This window comes from Phocoena phocoena, chromosome 7 (assembly GCF_963924675.1).
Source record: "Phocoena phocoena chromosome 7, mPhoPho1.1, whole genome shotgun sequence".
Classification (NCBI taxonomy): domain Eukaryota; kingdom Metazoa; phylum Chordata; class Mammalia; order Artiodactyla; family Phocoenidae; genus Phocoena; species Phocoena phocoena.
In genome coordinates this window covers 83,178,095-83,197,911 of record NC_089225.1, presented here as the reverse complement: position 1 = coordinate 83,197,911, position 19,817 = coordinate 83,178,095, and positions in this window count along the sequence as shown.

The window sequence follows — 19,817 nt, the reverse complement described above, 5'->3', positions numbered from 1 at the left end:
ATGGTTTTTGTACCTATAAAGATGATATTTTTAGAGATCTCCTTACCTGAGGCAGGAAAAAAGTGTGGCTTCTGGGCTTAGCGTGACCTAAATCTCTCTCCTCCATTATTCATAAGGCTTTTCCTTTTTATGGCTCTTTTTTGATTCATACTATGAAAATTCCTCCCCCCCTTAAATTCAATAGCTTGACCTAAAAATTATGTTTCTTGACTCATCAAGATCTTTTAGTCTAACTATATCGTGCCTCACACAGCTGTATAAAGACATACACATGCACGCACACAGAGGCACAGGCATATGTATTAAAGATCAACCCTTTGATTCTTGAGAACAGTATTGTGGAATCTAGAAAAATGGTACAGATGAACTGGTTTGCAAGGCAGGAATAGAGACACGGATGTAGAGAACAAACATATGGACAGCAAGGGGGGAAGGTGGCGGGATGGGGGTGGTGGTGGGATGAATTGGGAAATTGGAATTGACCTGTATACACTAACGTGTATTAAATAGATAACTAATAAGAACCTGCATATGAAAAAATTAAATTAAATTTAAAAAAAAAGAATCCTTGATAAAAACGTTTGGCTCTGACTATTCAGAAATCCTTCTGGGAACTAACAAATATTATTGTCCTTGTTTTAGCCATGCTCCAATTACAGGGATAAGATGTTCTGCAGTACAGCAGCAGTGCTTTTTGTGTCCTTTCTTCCCAGTGATTAAACTGTTTAGATTTTAAAAATTAAGACTAATTCAAACCATACTAAGCATGGAGTCATTATGGAATCCATGTTAATAAACAAAATAAACTATTTTGTCTAATGTCCATTGGAGATATTGAAGATGGATAGATTCTGCACCATTTGGTCTGCCCTTCCAGAATAACCCAGCCTACTCTTCTCTCCTTAAACTACTTTGGTCTTCTTCAGGGCAATTCCCTGAAGCTGGACACTGACCTGAGGAGAACAAGAAATCTCTAGCAGGGAGTGGTGATCATCCAGAGAGAGACTAGGAAGTTCACTGATATATAGGCAATTACACACTTCTCTTTCCTCTCTTTCATCAATCCCCAACCCAGCCCGTTACACATGTTTAATCAAGTAAATAGATTCACAAAAAACATTTTCAATAGCATGATCAATATGGGCTTGTCATTTAAATGCAGAAGACTAGGGTTCAGCTCTTTTCTCTTCTATGTGCGTTACCATGACAACTACTTAAACTCTCTATGCCTGTTTCCTCATCTATAAAATTGAAACAATAATGTCTACCTCAGCGTGTTCCCATGAAGATCAACAGAGTAAGTATATGTAATAACATTTCATAAATTGAAAAGTGCTATGTGATTTTGTTATTATTATTATTACTATATTAATTCTCAGCTTCAAACAGGATAAGACTGGTATTAGCAGCCTTGTATAGAGGCCCAGGGTATAACCAAGGAGGGTCCTAGACCAACATCCTAAAATGTGGTACAGAACACTAGTTCCATGAGTTATTAATAGATATTGTGTGTGGTTTTTTTAAGTAAAAGGATCAAAATTAGTTGGGAAATATTTGTTTAAAAGGTAAATCAGGGTTTTTTTAATTACAGGACTTCTCAGAACTTTTAATATGTAATGTAGTTGGTGACACTCTGAAAGGAATATCATCTGTAGTGTTTACTCCAAATATTTGCACCCCCAATTTCTTTTTGTAAACTGCAACCTCCAGCAAGTACAATTTTATCTTTTGCCCACTCTCTTCAATTTCTGCACTCCTATTTTCTGATACCTAATTCTTAGAACACTTTCTCTAATTTCTGTTTTGTTGGATTTCTGTTAACAGGCAGAGAAAGATTTTCCAAAACAATGTTTTATTGGAGCAAAAACCACATGGTAAAGCCCACTCTATATAACATAGTTACAGGAACTCAAGGGAACAAAATATTAACAGGAAACCAAAACATCAAAAACAGGAATTGCAGTGTAGCAATACTTAACCCTCTCTGACCTACAAAGCAAGATTTCATAAAGGTAATTAATCAGTCATCATAATTTATATTTATTCCTTCTTATGAAACAATACTATGACATGAAGTCTTAATCACAGGTCTCTTTACTTTAGATTTTTAAGACCTACCATCTCAGCTACACATTTTCAAGTTCCATGGTAATTTTAGGGGGTTGTACTCTAAGACATGGAGCTCAACAGGCACTGGTTTTACACTAATATAAAAACAGAGCGCAAAGTAAGTTTTTTCACTTGGCACATTTTAGGCCTTAGCATAGCCTAAGTGACACTCACTTCCTTATTTGGGGCATGAGAAAGTTCCAGCACACTGTCAAAGTCACAAACTTGCTCTCCTCTGTGTGTGCACTCGTAGATGCCTGAAGCACACACCTTCCCCTTCTCTCAAGTGTTTTCATGTCTATGAGTCAGATCATAAGTTCTGGGGCCAAACTCAACTCCCTTGCCCCTCTTTTTTTCCTTTTGTAGCATATTTAGTACTTATAATCCTTCCCGAACACCCAGAGGCCACCCAGGTGTAGTGTATCTCTGATCGTGGCAGTTGTCTTTCTAAACTTCACCTATACCTCCCCCACTGTGACCTCCACACTCCCACAGACCCTCATGGCTCATTTTCTCCACTCCAGTTAGGGCAGCCAGGCACAAGCTCCACCTAATTTACAAATGACTACATCTGCCAAAGCCTGTCTGGAGTCAGAAAACAACCTTGAGTTTGATTTGAGTGTGAAAACCACTGTACTCACTTGTTTGTTAAAGGACTTATGAAGATGTGTCAATCATTTCAATTTCTGGACCTCCCTATACCCCCCAAAAAATGAAGAAAAGAAAAACAAGTGGGAAGGAAACCTACAGTGTTGTTTCACCTCCTTTTGTTACCATGCCATGACACAAAAGTTCACAGACTTGTAGAATCTCTGAATGAGAAGGGGTTTTAAGGTCAAGATGGTTTAAAGCACCTAACCCATGATGAAATTGACATGTGTACTAGTGAAAAGAGAGTAGGCTTTGAAGCCACCCAAAATGGGTTGGCTTTGCCACTTCCTAGTCCCATGGCCTTAGACAAGTTACTTAACTTCCCTGAGTCTCAACCCCCTCAAATGAAAAATGAAGAAAATAATGTGCAAGGTTATCATGAAGATATGAGGTTATGCTTAACGTTGTGTCTAGCACCAAACAAATGGTAGCTATGATCTCATTTATTTATTTACTTACTTATTTAATTTCTACATACTTGACAAATGACCATCCAGCTGTCTTAACTTCCCTTCAGGGATGAGAAACTCTTTGCTTTCCTAGTCAGCCCATTCCATCTTTGGAAAGTCCTCCAAGAGTTACAAAGTGTTTCCCTATTGTTGGAATTGCCAACTTCCCAAGGAGGAAGAGACTGAGGTGGATGGCAGCAAGGCCTATGTTAAAGACTAACAGAGGAGGCTGTGGATTCAGATCGATCGGAAGAGAAAAAAATTCAGGCTCCATCAGGTCAACTTGTGCTCATTAGCTCTCCTACACACGTATGCATACCTACCCCTCAAGCCCCCTAGAAGCTTCACTAGTTCAAAATTCAAAGAAGGTTCACTCTCCAGCCTTTGCTGTGTGGATGGATGGGAGGAGAAAAGGCAGTGTGAATTAAAGCAAGGAATCATTATTTCCCCATACTGCCATCTTAGGAAGTTTGGAAGTGGTGTTTAGGAGATACTGGCTATTTGTCCCTCTTATAAGATGTTGTTAACCAAAGCTCTGATGTCAAATAGGTGAATACTCTTTGGGAGCCATGTGCCCATTAACAGATCGGGCGTCTTCCCCTAACACTTTGGATTGGGATGAGGAATTTGAGGACCAGCATCCTGGTTCCACATTTTAAAGAGGTCACCCTTCCTGAGCCCAAGCAAAGCACCTCATTCTTGCCTTAAACATATATCTTTTGCCATTTTGGAATGAAAGGGACAGAGGCTTCAATCATGTTGTTGAATTTCAATTGGTTCCTCTAGGATTTCAACTCATTGGTCCTCATTCTACATCTCTGGGCCACGAAAAAATGAAACTCATCTAATGCTCTTCTACTCAGAAGGTTTTGAAGACTGAAAACAAATTCATGATCAAATATAATATTCAAGTATCTTGTTTACAGTATGTCAAACACATGATTTCTGGAAATACACAGGAATTAACTGAATTTTTCTTTTTGTTTGGACAGAAATGACTTCAGACTTGTATATCCTCCTATGATTCATCGTGAGGATGAGTTCAAGAATACACATTCCTAGGACAAACAACAGTAGATCCCTTGACAATTGTAAAGATGCCCAAAGTCACAAACACCATGACATACAATTTTCCTTCTTAAAATGCAGCTTTTGCACTGTCTTCTTTAGGAGTACTTCTCCACAGGTCCAAGAACTACAATAAATACCATAAAACAAGAGGCAAACTTTTGTGTGTGTGTGCTTTTTTTCTGGAAAAAAAAATTCATAACTTTTAAAAGATTCCTAAAAGGGTCCATGACCCATCAAAAATTAAGAACACTTGAATTTGTTGGTGGCTCACATATGTAATATGAGCAAGTCTACAATACATCTTACACAGAAAAAAAAATGGAGGAGGATTCAAGAAACTTTGCTAGTAAATAAGCTAATGTGACATTCCAAAATTTTTATTTTCTTTTGAAGAACTAGAATTTCTTAGACCTGTGTTAGACACAAATGGGGTGGCAGCTCAGCTGACAATGATATCTCTAGAGACCATGCCTGTCCTCTGATTCCCTTCCCCAACAAAGACCCCCTTCCTATTGGCACTTGATCCAAGCTAAGCAAATCAGAATAATTCCCTGAAATTTTTCAGGCTGAAAATCTTGAGGAGGAAAGAGAATGAGAGAATGGAGATTACATCTAGAAAGAAGCAGAAGCAAGAGGTTGAATAAAGTCCTAGGAACATGGGGGTCCTTTTTCCATTGTCTCCTCCCTACCCTACATACATAAGCTGCTAAACCTCCCTTTTTTTCCTACCTGCACTAGGTGAAGTCATGTTTCTGTCATTTGCAACTAAAAGAGTCCTGAACTCTTTATTTTCAACATCAGCTCTACCAGTTATCTTCATTTTCAGGCTCCTTCTCAGTAAAGGAACAAAGATACCCTCACAAGAAGAAGATATCTGCCCTGGCATGCTCTTAGCGGAGTTCATTCTCTGGGTAAGTGACATGCCTCCACAGATGAACCTCATGGGCAAAAATTTCATATTCGCATCTAAGAACAATTACAAATTACCATAAGACATGGGCCCTGATGGTTCTCAACAAGTTGAAAGAAAGAGACTATATAAAGCAAAATGATTAAAAATGTGGCTCTGGAAATAAATTTCCTGAGTTTGAATCCTTGACACGTCACTTAAATTCTCTGAGTTTCATTGCCTACAAAATAAACAAAATAATAATAAAGCCAAGTGCATAGAAGAGTTGTGAAGATTGGATAAAACCATGTATACAATGCACATGTTATGGACTTGATATTTACAAGCATTCTCTAAACATGGACCATAATATTATGATTGAAGCTTCAAATGTTTGCTTCTTGAATGCCAGTATGTGAAAGCTATACATATATACATGGCATTTGAAAGGAATTTAGACATTATATGAGATGCTGAATGTTCGTGAAGGGTTTCCAGCAAACACTCACTTTTATATTGTCTTTTGACATCTCTGCCTCCAAGCTTCTAAGGCTACGGAGGGTGTTAAAGTGCTCTTGCATAGCAAATTAGTCACCAAGTTAAGTCTCCTGATTCTAAATTCTATAATGTATCCACTTTGCTTTGTTTCATTGCATTGCTGTTGATTTGGGATATGGTTATTTAAAAATTCTTTGCCCCTCCTTCCATCTTGAGATAGAGTCTAATTCTCCTCCCTTTGAATATGGGTTGGTCTTAGTGACTCACTTCACTAATTTCTAAGGCAAACTGCTTCTGTCTGGATCTCTCAAGGGATCTTTGCCCTTGGACCCCAGCTGCCATACTATTAGGAATCCCAGACCAGATGGATAAGCTCTATGTAGGCCAACAGCCTCCAGCTAACAGCATCCTCTGAAACCCTAACTGGAAGCCAACACTGGCTGCCAGACTCTGAAGAAGCTTTCAAGAGGCTCCAGAGACCCAAGTGAGGATTACCAAATTGAGCCCAGTCAACCATCAAACTGTAAGAGATAGTAATAATATATTGTTTTTGTTGTGTGCCATTAAGTTTGGGATGGTTTGTTACATATCAACAGATATGTAGATAACAGAATGGGAGCAGGGGTACAGAGAGAGCACTCACACATTTGGGCACTATTTGTAGGTGTAGGCAACAAACTTCACAGAACCAACTGATCCCCTGTAGGCAAGGCTCAACTGCTCTGCCCACACATAAAAGGAATATAGTGCAAGCTCTGATGACTTGTCTTTGCCTCTCTAATATCAAGTCACCCTGTGCATTTTGCACCAAGAGAAGAATAGAAGAGCTTGCTTTGCAGGAAACAAATCCCCCATAGTCCATTCCTTTCCATTCAGCGCATAGTGCCGCAAAAATGTCGGGAGCAGCTGAATGCAATGTCCTTTCCCCACAATCTAAAAATAATGGATGCTCAGTGCACTCTGAACATATGTGTATGGATGAGTGGGAGAGCATCCCTCTCCAGCCCAAGATTCATTGCTCCTCCCCCCAACCCTCTACTCTCTCACTGTCCCCAACACTACCACCCCACCTCATTGCTCAAGGATCTTTACCGTCTATTATTTTCTTATTCCTTCAGCTTTCATTTCTCCATTGCTACTAGATGCCCTCTTTCCTTAGACAGCTTAAATCTTTGCCTTCTAACAAAAATAAACTTTCCTTTACCTTACTGTTTTCCTCTTGCTCTTCAATCAACAAATATCTGTGAGCCTGCCATGGCCCAGTTACTACATCATGTGCTGGACTTTGGAGATGCCATCAAGGAATTCCCAGACCAATAACAGAGCTCAGGTGCCAAGAAACTTCTCTTCACAAGGAAACTTCTTGCCATAAGTTCAACTCTCTTGACTGTCTTCAGTGAAGACTATTCTTCACTGTCTGATCACAATTTTCCCTGCTAGGACCTCACCTCTAGTCCCACCAGCTCACTGCAATTACTCTTGCCAAGGTCTTAGTTGCTAAATCCATAGAGCTGGTTTCATCCCTCATCTCACTTACCTAACAAACACTGTTGACCACACTCTGGAACTTAGAATTTTCTTCTCCTTTCTCTTCTTTACATTAAACTATATGAAGTAACAGTTTTTGTAAATCAAAAACAGTCAAATAGCCAAGATTTGGAGGAAGAAAGGATGAGTAGGTGGAACAACAGGGAATTTTTAGGGAAGTGAAACTGTCCATATGATATTATAATGATGAATGCACATCACTATACATTTGTCAAAATCTGTGGAACATACACCACCAAGAGTGAACCCTAACATGAACTATGGATTTGGTTGGTAATGACGTGCTGATGGTGGTTCATTGATTGTAATAAATGTACCACTTGGGTGGGAGATTTGATGTGCGGGAGGCTGTCTGGGGTGTGATGAGGGCACGGAGAGAGTATAAGGGAACTAGTTGTACTTTCACTCAATTTTGCGGTGAACTTAAAACTGCTCTTTAAAATCATCTATTAATCATCTATTAATTTTTCTAAAAAGGCCAAATATCAGCAATTTTACATGGTTCAACCCAACAGTTCTACTCTCTTCCTCTCGGGCTGTTCCTTCTAGGTCTTTTCAGGCTTACCTCCCTCAGTTCCTTTCTTAGCTGTTGGTGTTCTCCAGGGTTCTGGGTTTGCTTCTCACTCTGAGATCCCCACAGGAAAAAGCCTTCTGTCATTAGAATCTTGCATATCAGGCTCCCCAAAATGCTCTTCCACATCTCTTATCCTATGACCTCAAAATACTGGGCAACCACCTCCAAATGCCATGAAGGTTGTAGGTTGCATCTCTGCCAATCTCAAACACTGCTTCCAAGTTTGGGGAGGATCGAGTGCCAGAAACTTTCCATCAAAGGAAAAGAAACATTAGCCTTTTAAATTCTTCCTCTCAGATAACATGAATGCAATAGATTCTTTTATGAGAAGATGTCACTTCCCACTACTGCCAAACATCCTTTTTCTTGCTTCTCTTTGGGTTCCGACTTGTGGTTCCAGAGGTGCTCACAAATTAGCACAGTGTTTGCAACAGTTCCACATGATATTTTGGAACACTTTGCAATCTTAAGCAATTTAAATGATTCAAAATATGTATCTCTGTAAACCTAGACGTCACGCATGAAAATTGATGCTGATTTTTAACTATCATAGGTTAGGTTTCCTGGGACCAAACTCTGAGACTGAAATTTATTAGAGTTTTACAGGGAAAAAACACTCAGTGGGGAGGGGCAGTGAGGGAAGCAGGATTGGGCACAGGGAGAAATTGAACTTTGATGCAGTTGTTGATGCAGAGCCTCGGTCAATACTACTGGAAGCTTTGGAGCAGGGATGGTTGGCCCCTCAGAATTATCCCAGTGGTAGCACCACAGAACTGACCTACCATTGAACAAAGGCACTTCCCAGGGAGAAGGCATAACCTAGGGTGAGGCAGGTCCCTTCAGCAGAGAGCAGTTCCTGGAGAGGGAGCCATCAGAAGCAAACACTGCAGCAGCTGCAGAAACGAGGCCTCAGTCCTGCAGGGAATCTGGATTGCAAATCTTAGTGTCCATCACATTGATGTGGGCAGCTAAATAGACTTTAGATGGTAGAATTGCAAATTCTATAACATTTATTAAAATTTTAATACCGTTTGTTTAAATCTTGAAAAAATTAAACAATTTTCATTTTATTTTGTTGGTTTTTTTTTTAATTGTCAAAGGAAAGCCTATGAAAATGACACCAACATGGTTGAAAAGAAAAATGTATACAAGCCAGAATTTTGGCCAAAAATAGAGAAGTCACATATGTCTCACTGTTTATACTTGGCACTGTGAGTTGTGAGTTCAAATGTGCTGCAAGTAATGACATTCTTTGGAAGAACTCAAAGATTACACACAAAATTTTATGGATCTGCTAAAAGACAGAAATCTTGATGAAACACATAGCAAATCTGACCTTATAACTGCTTTGAACACATGATAAGAATGCCCACTAAATACTATTACACTAAAGCAATTAGACTTAACTAAGTCTAAAATAGATGATACATTAGAATAATTATGTGAAACAATAGAAAATCCTCAAATAAAGAGCAAATTGTGGTCTTTGTTAGAAAATGAAATTATTTCTATACTTGTTCTGATTAGTTATTTGGTATGAACTATTGTTTATTATTTATTATAAAAATAAAGAGATCTAAATGTGGATGTTTTATTTTTAAAAGAAATTTGAAGTATTTTCATTTTAGAGTAAATTATTTTTCTAGATGAAGAGAAACTACATGTGGAAAAATGCAAAAAAAAAAAAGTGGCATTTTAATTAAGAATAAAGAAATTAGGGCTTCCCTGGTGGTGCAGTGGTTGAGAGTCCGCCTGCCGATGCAGGGGATACGGGTTCGTGCCCCGGTCTGGGAAGATCCCACATGCCGCAGAGCGGCTGGGCCTGTGAGCCATGGCCACTGAGCCTGTGTGTCCAGAACCTGTGCTCCACAGTGGGAGAGGTCACAACAGTGAGAGGCCCGCGTACCGCAAAAAAAAAAAAAAAAAAGAAAGAAAGAAAGAAATTAGAACAAAAACCAAATCTGTTTGCATAGATGTGAAGGAGAAGATTCACCTATAAATAATACTGAAACTAATTTTTCTAGAGACTATTTTCTGGCCATTTGAGATCAAGGCACAATCTCAATTGAGACTAAGAATGACAACAAATATAGATAAGTTGTCTCATTGAACAGGAACCCCAAAGAAGATCAGTGTTGCCTGGGGAACCACTACCAGAAGCTAAGAGAGACTGAAAGGATAAGGGTCCAGGCCCAGTAGACCTACTTTGACCTTCTGATAAGATTTCATTAGAAGAAAAATGGGGAAGGATTCTGCTACTTAAAGAAAAAATTTAAGCCACTGATCTAAATTAACAATGTTATTTTTTTTAATTTACATTTTTTATTATAAGTATAAGTATATTTTGAATCTTAAATTTTAATATTTTTTGAAATATTTATTTTATATCTACTAAGACCTATCTTTCCTATTGGCCCCTGCAGTTTAGGGTGGCATTTGGGAACACAGGGGTAAGAGAGACCACTCAGCTAGAAGAATATTGAAAGACTTTCCTGGTGTGTGGTATCCTATACTGCAGGGAAGTAAGCCATTGTTCCCATTTTTCACATATATATTTTAATTCAAAATATGACTATAAGTTCCCCAGGCTCCTTCCAGGAGGTGTTCCTTCTCATTAATTCATGTAACAGAAGGAAAAGAAGGTAAAGTCTTTATGATATCTTGCGTAGGCCTTGAATTTTCTGCTGTTCTATGGTCTATAGCACCCTTAAGAGGCAATGTGTTCAAAGAAGCCAGTGGCCCAGATTCAATGTTATCAGTAACTATGGATACTGTTCCAAGTATAGTTATAGCACTGATTAATCCAAGTTATCAGAGACTAATTTGAGCATGTCAATAGGACAAGATATTGAGTCAAGTCCTTTGTATCCTCAAGTAATATAATTCATGAGTATTTATACACATCAATAAATGTGAAGAAGGAGTTACCAGTTAGAATGCTTTAAGCTTTATGCACTAGAACATCCAACTCAAAATGGCTTAAATAATAAAGCTATGCATTGTCTCATATGACAGGAAGTTGAAGGAAGAACAGATTTAGTGTTAGTTCAATCTGCAGCCCAACAATGTCTTCAAGACCCAGGTTCCTTCCCTCTTTCTGCTCTGCCTATACCAGCATGTTCATCTCAGGCTAACTCCCCTCATGGTCCAAAGATGGCTGTCCAGATGCCACCTGCAAACACAATGGTCTGGAGCAGAAAAGAAACTGTTCATTTTCATATATCTCTTTCTAACAGTACTGAGAAACTTCTCCAGAGGCCCCTCAGAACAAAACGTCAGGGCTATTGGTCAGAATTTTGTAACATGTCCACACTTAAAACAATCACGAATGAGAAGACTGGGACCACTTTTCTGGTTTAAACCAATCATTATCTGCTCCCTGGGACTCCTTAGAAGCACATGGCGGGTAGATAAGTGAACACAATTAGAGTTTTGTTTGTTGCCAAAGAAGGGTAAACAGCTTTTGCTTCTGAATGTCTGAACAATGTCTTAAAATGTGTATTCATACAATCCGTTTCAACAATTTAGGAAACGGTAAATCTTTATCAGTAGCCCTCACTCTTCCGAAGTCTTTTTATAGTACTTAGTTAGACCAAAACAGCTTGCAGATATTTATCTAAAGAAAGACATTCATTCATCCATCCACTTATTCATTCAGTTAAGATGTTCTGAGTGCCTATCATATTCAAGATATAGTTCACTTATGGAAGACTTAATAAAGCAAAATTTATGTCATCACTAAATTTATTATTTGGAAAACGCCAAACTTTAAAAATGATGTAATAGTTTCTCATGCTGTAATGTGAAGGTGACTTTCAAATTAAATTCACCCAAGTTCCACAACATTTTCAAGGTTTCTAGCCTAAACTTACAAATAAAATTTTCTTAAGAGAAAGTAAGGGAAACAATTTGGATAAAGTATTGAATTTAAGAGTTACAGGGGAATTCCCTGATGGTCCAGAGGTTAGGACTTGGTCCTCTAGATGCCAGAGCCCCGCTAAGATCCCACAAGCTGTGCTGTGCAACCAAAAAAAAAAATGGAAAAAGAAAACAAACCCAAAAAAAGAGTTATAGGAAATGGTAGATTTATTCCAATAATCCTGATTGAAAAATATCAAACATAAAATATTTATGTCTGTAAAATATGGGAATGTGATGATGGGAGAAAACCCAAAACAATGGCATTTATTTTGGGAAGATTATCCTGGAAGACTTATAATAACAAATTTGAAAACTATTATAGGAATTAGACTTGAGGTTATTTAGTCTAGCCCCTCCATGTACTGATAAGTAGGGAATAAGAGAAGACTCTGCCATTAACTGAAAAATTCCAGGGACATCCTAAGAGCTAACCCCAAACCTGGTATTCTCCAGGACACAAAAACTTATTTGTTTTCCTTGGAGATCTGAACCAGGAAGGTCCTTCTCACATTACTCCTAAAAGACAACCCCACCAGATGTATGTCAGGAAAAACCAACTAACTGAATTAAAATATGCAGAAATGCAGGGAAGAGAAGACTAAAGAAGGGAACCCAGAGAGAAATTGTGATGGTATTAAGAATGATTCTATGTTTTTGTTTTATTTTATTTTAACTATTATTCATCCTGGATAATTCCTGTTTTGAAAATGGGTATCTAACTTATTCTATAAAGAGCTCAGTAATCAAGCAGCAGAAAGGTAAGCATTCTGTCAGCACCTCAACAGCCCATAGGTGTGGGCATTAGAGAAAGGCATGCTCTCCAGGTGGAAATAGCTTTTCCAGGAGAGTAGCTTAATAAGGGGATCCTGACTGGATTTCAGCCCCCTCGTCCCCTTGGCTAGGGGCCCTTACTCAGGGCACACAACACATAAATGTACACAGTGGCCATGCATGCTGGAGGAGAAAAATTTGGAATTTCTGAGGTTGTTCACCCAGACCCAGAACTTGAATGCCATGTACAAAGTCAGGATAAATCCACTCTACCAAAATCTTTTCTCATTACTGGTATCCTTAACTGTTGGCGCAATAATCTTAATCATCTGACCTTTTAGAGGCAATTTCCTCATCTTGGCTGGACAGATCAGGCTAAATGCTACACTTGGCCCTATTTTTAAATTGCCCAGATGGTGTGAATGGGTGTGTGGTGCAGGGTGCCCACATAGGCTGGGCTACTTCCAAGGACTATTTGTACCTTGGGTGTAACCAGCAGCTGCAGACAGGAGTGGGGAACGGAAGTGAAGGAATGGTAAGGGTAGGGTCAATGCCTTTCGTATCTGAGTAAAAGTGATGTCACCAATTACCCTGGGAAATGCTGAGCTTTAGTTTGGATTTCAGAGGGGTCACTCTTGGTCACCCATAAAATGGCAGCCAGGTACCCAACTCCCAAGTTCACACATAGTCACACAGCCAAACTGATTCCTTCCAGCCCTACCAGTGCAAATAGTGGCTGGAACTCAAAGACAAGCTTGTAGCTAAAACTGTGGCTTGGGTCCAAGCCCAAGCTAGCAAACTGCAGCCTGCAGCCCCAAATCCAGCCCACCGTCTGCCTCTGAGCAGCCCATGAGCTAAGAATGGGGTTTTACATTGTGAATGGTTGGGAAAAAAAGTCAAAAGAATACTGTGTGATGTGTAAAAGTTACATGAAGTTCAAATATTCACAAATAAAGGTTGATGGGAACACAGACATGTTCATTTGTTTCCATATTGTCTGTGGCTGCCTTTGCACTCCAATGGCAGAATTGAGTAGCTGCAAGAAACCGTATGGTCACAAAGCCTAAAATATTTACTATTTGGCCCTTTCCAGAAAAAATTTGTCAATCCTAAGCTAAGACATTAAACATGTTAGAGATGGTAGATAAGAACATCTCAAAAAATAAGTTTCAGGCAAACCAATAAGACAAAGGATATCAAATAGCCACATTCAAGTCTGAACCCATAATTAAGACTAAGTGATTACCCTGAGGATTAGGGTATTAAAAAAAAGAAGGGACATGCAACATCTACACTCTGCACTTGGTAAGCGTGGAGATAATAACACCGTGTTGCTTGCTGTCACATCTCCATCCTAGGCCACTTCTTAGAGCTGGGCAGGTGCTCATTAAATAGTTATTCAGTGAATGAAAAGGAAGGGAGTAGGAAGAAACAAAACAAGTGAAGCAAGAGTTGCATAGGGTTAGGAGTGCAAAAGGGACCCCAAGTACAACGACTTGTCTACCCTCATGTAATGTGTCACGATTCTTAAAAGGTAATAGAAATGCACGTTTTGGAAGCTAACATATCAAATGCTAAGTGTGTGCCCAGGAGACTAAGAAATGACTACGTAAATACGGTGACTGCCATGATGCCCATTCAAGCCCACCTTGTCCCACTCCCTTCTGCAGTCACCAGACACTCGTCTATTTAGTCCAGAGACTAACTTCAGACTTGGAGATTAATGAGGGGAAGGAAATCAAATCTGAACCTCATGAAATAAACAGCACCACTTGTCACTGTTGATCTTTGATTAACTCGCTCTTTTTTCCGAACCAGGGCCTCTCTCTCTCTCTCTCTCTCTCTCTCTCTCTGTGTGCTTGCAGGTGACACCCACACATATCCTTCAGTGTTGGCAGAGATGCTCACTCAGATAACAAATGGAGTTCATGCTGCACATTTTCATCGTCGTGTGTCATCATCACCAAGCAAAACCACAACTATAGGAAAACAAAGCTGTTTGCTGCTCTTCTGTCTCAACTGACATTTCCACCCAGCTCTCACAATTTGTTCTTTGGAGCCAGAGGAGAATTTCAATCTGTCACTGAGATAGCTCTGCCAGTTGAAGTGTAAGTAGAACCCAATCCACCCCTACTCGAAGATAAATTCACCTTTCTGTGACTCTTTGTCCCCTAGAATTCCCAGCATTCCAAAACTTTTCACCGAGTTTACACAGGCAAGTAAGATAAGGAAATGGGCTTGGGAAGTCCACATTCTGGCCTTTAGAGTGGCCTCAATAACGAGGTCAGCTCAGAACAGATGAAATATCCTTGGATCATCCATATTTAATCCTTAATGTTTTTCAAGTGTGGAACCCAGTGTCCATACCCTGAAAAGAACGAAAGGCACGCTGAGGAAGTGTGCTCCATTCTTCTCTGGACAGTGGCCTGGGTCTCTAAGTGCTGAGAGCCTGGGAATCTTCAAGCGGAAAGCACTCATTCCTTTGGGATGCCAAATCAGAGAAAGTTGGGAGGTCCACCCAATCAGATTCATTCCAGAAGAACCAAACTTCTTCTGAGCACCACTACTGAAAAGCCAAGAGTTAGTGCCTCAGCTAAGGAGATGCAGATAAGGTAACAAACAAGTTTCTGGTGTGACTCCCAGACCATCCCATTTGCTGCTGCTTAGGGCAGTGGTCAGGGCTCCCATTATGATGGATCCAGAGTTTTCCTTGATTTTTCTCACTCATCCATTATCTCTGTTCCAGACAAGGGGAGGGAGGAGAAAGTGTACTGCTTTAAAAGGAATCAATCTCTTTTAACAGACTGGATTTTAAAAAGTGAATTCAGGGCTGCAGCAAACTACACTCTTCACCTAGTTATGAAGTTAGAACGTGGTGGGAGGTCTGTTAGGTGAAGTCATGAAGTTTGCATTTTATTTCATTTTGCACTTGAGTTTTGAGGTGCTAGAACCTTCTCACAGAACTAGGTTACACTATTTATATTAGCCCAAGAAAGGAGTGCTTATTGAGCTGATACATTTAGTGCCGGAGTTTTTACCAACTTATCCTTCTCCAGTTGATTTGGTTTGTCCAATCAAACTCATGAGCTAAGTCTTTCTTGGAGTAACAGGTTTTGGCTATCTTTATCAAGTTTAATGAGCTCCATTTCAACGAAGAAAATGGTCCGTTTGGAGATGAACTCATAACACACCTATGTGACGTCAGGCCACACTCAAAGCACACTTTGCAATGAAGTAATAGGAGTTATTACATGAAATATCAGACCAGCTCTTGTGTCTCTTGTTCAGGGGCCTTTCCCTACCCACAAGAGGATAGCAGTGTGTGTGTGTGTGTGTGTGTGTGTGTGTGTGTGTGTGTGTGTGATGATTGATATGCCTGATTTGAATTGCCAACTTGCTCCAAATGCCACAATTTTGTCTGTCGTTGTTCTTTTATTTTAAAACTATTGCAAGCCACTAGCATGTTCAGTTATGAAAAGAGCATGACAGGTGAAGAATCTGAAATTGTCTGTCCCCAGCATTCCCATCCTTGAGCTCTTTATGAATCACAGCCAGGCAAAGCATTTATAGAATTTGTTGGGGGCCAAGGGAGAAAAAATAAAAAGAGCAGCAGTTTAGTAGTCGGATGGGATTTTAACAACAAAGCCACATTTTCAGAAGTCTTAGACTAAAGGCATGTTTAAAACATAGTCAATACTCCATTAAGAGGGAAGTTGGGGACTTCAATGGGAAATCAACTTAATTTCAACTGTGGCTTATTTAGCGTGACTTTTTAAGATGACTCTAACAGTATTGGTTTTCGTCACTGCACAAACATTTCTAAAATGTAAATGAACTTATAGCTACCAGGTTTTCTTTCACCAGGCTTGGCTGTGTGTATGTTTTACATCCTGTCTCACTAATAAAATGGATTTTTGAGCTTATTAATAGGAAAGTGGAAAACAGAACTGACTCTCTCCTTCTCAGAGTCTGATGAGTACATTTAGACTGACAATTAATTCATAAAGCCATGTGAAATTCACTCATTCAGTCGATAAATATTTGTTACCTGTCAGGCACTGTTCTAGGCACTGGAGATATGGCAATAAACAAAGCAAAGTTCAATCCCTCCTGGAGCTTGCATTCTAGTTTGGGGAATTAGACAGTGAACAAATAAGTTTAAAAGTCAGGTATAAGAAATGGTGAAATGTTATGGAAAAACAAACAAGCGAGGAAAGTAGATGGGGCTTGGGGAGATTTTACTAGGGTGGAAGGTGACACTTGAGCAGGGACGTGAAGGAAATGAAGGAGCAAGCCAGGTAGATATCTGGGGAAGAGCATTCCAGACAGTGGGAACAGTATGTGTAAAGGCCCTGAGGTTGGAACATGGCTGTGATATTTGAGGAGGAATATATCGGAAAGTATGTATATACTTATAAGAAAGAGATTTCCTCAGCCTCAAGAGCCCTTGCAGATACCAAAACCTGGGCAGTAACAGGTCTACAGCAGTGATGATTTTGGTTCTAGGTTCATCACTGCCACCAGCTCCAACCTCCAGCATGCAGTTAAATTTAACGCTTTGCGATCAATCCCCAGGCCTGCTGTTGCTCTTGTGCGGCAGTACCAAAGGCCAGGATGAGGGATATGCTATCCATTTACCCACCAACATCCCCATTAAATTAGCCATGAGAACTAGTGGCTCAGTTGGTTAACTTGAGGGATTGATGGAGTTAAGGCTGAAGTTTGATCTCTCTGATAGAACACTTACATCCCACAGAATGCACAGGTAAGCCCAGCCTGACCTCTCAGAGATATAATCCATTGGTCTGATGAGAAGTTGTGACTAAAGCCAAGCAAACAAACCAGAAGGGTACTTTGCTTTGAAATGAAACTAATATTTAAAAGTCTGGATTTTTTTTTTCAAGGCTAAACTAGAGATTTATAAAAAGGGGTTATCTCATACCTTTTTTAAATAACAGGTTTTCTCCAGATTCATCACCAAAAGTGAAGCATACCTGCTCTGAAAAACAGTATTAAAGCACAAATTTAAAACAGGCACATGGTAGTTCAGTCATTTTATCACTGAACACAGAACATAATGTATACTTGGTCTCTTTATTTATTTATTTTTGTTTGTTTGTTTGTTCATTTGTAGTATGCGGGCCTCTCACCATTGTGGCCTCTCCCGTTGCGGAACACAGGCTCCAGACGCGCAGGCCCAGCAGCCATGGCTCACGGGCCCAGCCGCTCAGCGGCATGTGGGATCCTTCCGGACCGGGGCACGAACCCGTGTCCCCTGCATCGGCAGGCGGACTCTCAACCACTGCGCCACCAGGGAAGCCCACTTGGTCTCTTTAAATTGGTATGCTCATCCCCAAATAAGTGAGCTCACAATCAAAAATTATAGAACCACTGTTAATTATAAGACTCTTACAATAATAGCAGCAAATTGTTTTCTTCATAATTGCCATATCTGAAGCTGTAACAGCATTGCTCCAACCACTGTTCTTAAACCATTTCTTGGTTCACAGTAATAGTGAAAACGGACTTCCCTGTTAACATTTCTACTTTGGTTCTGTTCAGAGTGAGTAAGAAAAATCTAAAGTATGATTCATCTTCAGTAAACCTATTTTTCCCATCAGAAAATAAAACCATTTATTACCAAAGAGCAAATCTTTCCATTTTTTAATTTATTTTTTGTCATTGCCCTTTCTAAAAATTCTCCAGCTCTGTCTTTTTCAAATTCAATCTGATAACTTGGATTAAGGAACTCTGTATGCCAAGAGGCTGGTGATTTGGCACATGTGTCAGTATAAATTCAACAGTTTTCATCACCCAAGGACTGCTAAGTTTGACCTTCTTTGAAATAATTTAATTCATGGATTTGAAGCCCATTTAAAAATCAACCGAAGTACAATATCCTCTGAATGGAATTATAAGATTTCTACCCCTCCCCATGTTACAAAAAAAAAAAAAAATTAGAGAAGACCTCTTTATATACATAAAAGTGAGAGGCAGAATGCTGTACATCTTATTGCGAGCTAAAATATTTTGAAACAGGAAATGGGAGGGAGTTTAGAGGCTTTCAAATTTTGTAGCACCTCATCCCTGGGTAGTGAATTTAAATTTGTGTTATAATAGTCTCTTCCTTCTCAGGTCATTGCCCAGTTTAATTTTTATACATAGTTTATCTATACGACAATAATAATAATAGCTAACATATGTCAGGCATGGTACTATGTGCCAGGGCCAAGCAGAAAAAAAAAAGACAAACTTGAGACATGGCCTCATGGAAATGATAGTATAGGAACAGACATTTGTGATCACTATCTTCATTTTATAGTTGAAGAATCAGAGTCTTAGAAAGGCAGTGACTCGCCTGCGGCCAACTAGCAATAGTACTTGAGCCAGGCCTATCTGCCTCTGAAACCTAGACTTCTCCAACGTCTGAATGAATCGAAGCACTGAACAAATTATAAGGGCAGCAGTAAAACCATTCTTCAAGGTCCCCAGACATACTCCAGTTGACCCAAACTGGAGCCAGAAAAATATTCATGGTGTTTCCAGGGTCTGGCCTTGCCTGGTATCTTGAGAACTTTGATGCTATCTCAAAAGCATCGAACACTTTTCCATGTCGATGGACCTCCAGGGTAAACAGGCAACTGAACCACAGAGTTCTGGAGCTCTGAGCCCTAAAGCACAGAAAGTCCCAGAAAGAAGCTCTCACCATTTCTCCTTCTGCCTTCTGTCTTCTAGAAAACTCCTACCAGATGCCAGCCACCCCTGTGGCATGTGGCAAGAATTGTGTTGTTCCCTTCAGAAGTTTCTCGAGACCCATCCCTCATACTCTAATGGATGCTAACATCCCTTTTTCACAGTATCATCACTTCTCCAGGAGATGCACTCTCAGCATCCCGCTGTAGATCTCCGTGCAGACAATAAAGAAACCAACTGAGCAAACCTAAAATACATGGAACAGAAAAGGCCCCTGTATGATTCGACTGAAATGAGCTGCTAAACAAATAACCCTTCATAATATTCAAATAATTTTGACATCAAGTGACCTTATTTCCTGACACATTCTTCCTTGGTGTGGGAGGACTACTTTATTCTTTTGAAATCATATTGTGAAGACTACCTTGAATTCCCATCACAGGGAGTAAGGAAAGCAAGTTGGTTTACCTCCCATTGCTCTGAAGGGATTCCATTGGTCAAAATGACTAATAGGACCAGAATTCATCAAAAAGAATATCTACATCTTTACAAACTAAAATTAAATAGGAACTAAGTGACTCATTTCATGAGTGAGAGACAGTGTTTTAAGGGTTTTTTAAATGTTTATGTCTCCCTCCCCCAT